This window comes from Crocodylus porosus, unplaced genomic scaffold (genome assembly GCF_001723895.1).
Source record: "Crocodylus porosus isolate Cpor-Errol unplaced genomic scaffold, CroPor_comp1, whole genome shotgun sequence".
NCBI classification, from domain to species: domain Eukaryota; kingdom Metazoa; phylum Chordata; order Crocodylia; family Crocodylidae; genus Crocodylus; species Crocodylus porosus.
Window position 1 is genome coordinate 18,269,874 of NW_017728915.1, and position 4,209 is coordinate 18,274,082.

Consider the following 4,209-nt stretch of genomic DNA (forward strand, 5'->3'; position numbering starts at 1 on the left):
TTTACTCCCATGTCATTTAAACATTTCTGCACTTTAGTTATTTCTTTTCAGCCTTGTGTTTAGTTTTTCCAGTCTGTTTCATGCCCTTATAAATAATCCATCTATCATCACAATACCATCATGCTATGTTGTCCCATATTAGGGCCTCTGAAGGTTTGGTGTTTGTTAGATGAGAACTGAGAATTAATTGAGATAAGAAAAATGGATGAAGAAGAAAATGTTTTGAAATAATGTTCTGACTATTAAGTCTCATTTTCTTTTCATTGTCTGGACAGGTGTTCATGGGAGTTGGAGAAAGGATGAGCCCCATAGCAATATTTCTATGCACAGATCAACTACTATGTACTTCAAGAGAAGCAAAATAGTTTTTCAGGTGATATCATTTAAGCTAAAAATTTCTCATGGAAGAAAGCCTTTTGTCTTGAGGTCTTACAGACATACAGACTCATTGTCCCAAATGTGCTAACACCTTTTCCTTGGACAGCTGTGGTTCATTTCATTGCCATTCATTCCAGAAACAAGTTGTGTGTAAAGGGTTATACCAGTCTTCTTTTGTCCCAAGTTTTGCTTTGGATCAAATCAGAACAACCTCAAAGCAGATGTTGGCTTGTTTTTAGCTTTGTTGGAGCAACCTGTAGTTGGCAGAGCTGTTAGACCAGCTTTTTTAGACAATTGGTCCAATAAAAGTTATCACCAAAAAAAAGTCTTGCTGCTTAAATATTTTCTGAACCACCACGTCTACAACACCACTCCAATCTTTGTATTCCAAGAACTTTTAAAACCAAGGCTATTTGATATTTTACTTATTCATTCTCTAAATTAAGTGAGTGGTGATACTTCCCCTCAAAAATTCACTAACTTTAAATGTTCTGTAATGCTGTTTCCCAAAGTGAAACCAAATCCACAATCCTCATATTTTTACGTACTCCATTCCTCCATCCCTGCCCCCACCCCCAGGAAGCAGGCAAACTAACTGATTAAAAAGTCATAGCAAAGTTACTGCAGGGAAAACAGGGGTCTCAGTGATACAAATAGTAATGACATAAAGGAAAGAGTGAATTGATAAGGTGACGGCTGGTTTCTGGAAGAATTTCAGGATGGGCTGGGCACATAAGTAAAGGAATGGGATGCCATCATTACATACACATATACTACAGACATAAAGCTGGGGAGATGTTCTGCAGAAGATGAGATCAGAAAGGTGGAAGATACTTGGAACTGTACCACCACAATGCTTTTATTTTATAGTAGAAATTACAGTTTTCAGGAAAATCATAAATTTCTAATGCATTATAATGATATCTTTACTTGTCACACCGTAACACTCATAATTCAGGAATGCAAATTTAGTACATTTTTCAAGTCTTCAGCCTTCGGGCATAGGTAGTCTAGTTGGGTTAGAAAAGTGACTTCACTTGGTTGAAATTAACATCTCTGCTGGCTTTGATTAAATGTTGCCTACAACTGGGGGATAAATATTGTTTAATAAAGTAGCCTAAACAAGCGGTTGTTCTTCCACTGGGCATGTAAATTCTGCTGAACAAATGGAAAGTGTTTTGTTTGTCAGTTAATTAAGTTACATGAGTTTAGTAAGTGCATTGTTGTTTGAATGAAAGTAAACGATACTGTGTGCATCTCTCTGAACCATGAATTTCCCAAGGCTTAAAGAATTATCTGGGGTCCTTTCTCTAAGACTGAACCTTTATGTAGTGCAGGCAGGGTGCAAAGAGCACTAACGGGCATATATGGTAGCAACATGGTTCTTCTATTAATAATAATCCAGATTCATAGCCTTTGTGAAATCGGATGCACAGTATTAATCTAGTCATGTTCTATATCGCACATACAGTCAAAATAATGATTCTTACATTTCATATTTTATTGATGAAGTAATATATTTTTTAAAATACCTGACAAATTATAAGTTCAGAGGTTCTATTTGCTTACTTAACTAAAAATTCAAATCATTAGATGACACTCCTGAACCTACAGAATTGGTTAGCTATTTAATGAGAATATGATTATTTGAGAGCTGCCTGGTGCCACCTGTTTCTTTCAGGCTGGAAATGTAAAGAAAACTGTCACTTTTGATTGAACTAGGAAGTGCAGAGGTGTATGAAATTGAGAAAATAATCAGAAAAATATTTTAACATTACCCTCTCCTACTTTCTCTCCCTCTCTCTCTCTCATGAGCAGAGCACAGCTTTGGGTCACTTGGGTTGAACCAGTTTTGATACAATTCTAGTTCATAGATGGTATTTCATAAGACACCACATAAATAAAGTATGTTTTGAAAGATATGGAGGAATATTCTGTTGTTAGGTGAATGTTTAATTTATATTAGTTCTCAAGGGAGTTGCATGTGTCTGTTGAGAGAAGACATTTCATTAGCAACAGAGACAGTGCATTCAGGATAAGGTACCCACTTTAGTGTGTTATTAGACAGTAGCTGACAAGCTCCTGTCTTGATATAAGGGTATATTGGGATTACTAAAAATTGCTAGATATGATTGAGGATTAGTGTGGCAACAACTGACTGTGCTTATGTTGATTCTATCCATCAAATGCTTTTGGATTGGAGATTATTTATTAGAGAGTGGAAACACTTGCTAAAATTCATTATTCTAATGAAGTGTGGCTGCCATATGCTATGATATCATTGATGTCATCAGAGATCAAAATAGAGAACTCCGGTAGCAGAAAAAGTCTCCATCACGTAAGTTAAAGGAATTGCTGAGTTAGCTGCCACTCAATGTAGTCTCTTACCCAGACTAGGATTTGTTACTAACAAGAAACTTCTCATAAGTACATAAGTAAGTCATTGTATTATTATGTGTCTCCTCTATCAATGGCTCAATTCCATAGGCAGAACATATGAAATGCAGCTTTGTATGCTTAGTCGCATCATTGTTGGATATCCATGCTTAGCAACCTTTGGAGACATTGCCAGAAACAGAAGGGGAGCATACTTTCAGAACTCCTTCCTTCACCATTCAGCAATGAGTACCTGAAGGCTTTCTTAAAACCATTATGTGAAGTATGAAACTTTAACAGCCTATGGGTGATATTCTTGAAAGTGCCTAAGGCCATGTTTGTAGGGAACTTAACATGCCTGCCATTGGCATCGTTACGTATGCCAGTCTGCTTCATTTTGCTGTCTGCTATACTAGCAGCAGCGCAGCTGTGTTTGTATGGCACTTCAGGACAGGTGGTTAGGACTGCCAAGTGACAGACTCCTAGCTTCCACTGTGTTCGCTGGTATATCTGGTCCTGAGTGCCCAAATCATTTGGGCTGTTGTGAAAAAGTTACTCTGTCACTGAAACTACTGCTCCACCTATTTTTTCATATTTATTCTGCTACTGTAGTTGGATGTGAGTAGAGAAGTGAGAGCATGCTGTTTTTCCTCTAGTGCTTTCTTATTTTACTACTATAGCAATAGTTTTTACAAAATAATTTTTAGTGCGCTTCCTTTATTTTATAGAATTTGATGGCATTATCTCATGACAAGTATAAAGAAAAGAATGATTACAGCAAGATCAGCTATAGAGAGCCTGTTTTGTGCTAATCATTTCCAGTTCATGGACAACAGGCAAGTTTTGGCCACATGTAGCTGCAGCAAGCCAAGAAGAGCCAGACCATGAGGAAAAAATGCCAGAAGCAGTTTGCTTTCTCATGTCAACAACACTCTGCGGACAGATCCCAGAGTGCTGAGTCTTCTGGGTTAATGTTTCATCATACTTTTGCCAAATCTAAAACTGTACCAAGTTCAAGTTGGTTCAGACTTGAATGTTAACTGAGCAGCTTACCCAGGCCTGTTCATTAGAACTATACAGTGTATATTCTGCCCCAATAAGCAGTTAAAATTAGCTTCTTTATTAAATGCTAAAGGAGATTTAAGAAAATATTGTGACATACACAAAGAAGTATGTTAATGTCAAATGTTTCAACATCAGTAGAAGCCTGTGGGAATTGGATCAAAGATTATTTTTGACGTAATGAGGGTAGCAGTTAGATTTTTACCATTTGAACAGAGCTCAAGTATGAAAAGCTAGTTTCTGTAAACTTAATACTACTGTACATAAAAAATCACTGAGCTACAGTTCATATAGGATATAGGCAGTACGATATAGGCAGCAGGTTGATAAAATCGTAATCCTGCATTAAGTTGAAATAATATTTTCTTCTTTTTTTTAAGGAGTTAACCCTGG

The 4,209-nt window shown here is 36.8% G+C and overlaps 1 long non-coding RNA gene across 1 annotated transcript; it reads left to right on the forward strand.

Moving 5' to 3' along the window:
* Positions 1–279: 279 nt before the first annotated feature.
* On the forward strand, positions 280–3,672 carry LOC109310791. The gene is made up of 2 exons (XR_002101318.1): positions 280–373; positions 3,483–3,672. It is a non-coding gene; the product is annotated as an uncharacterized LOC109310791 (long non-coding RNA).
* Positions 3,673–4,209: the final 537 nt, after the last annotated feature.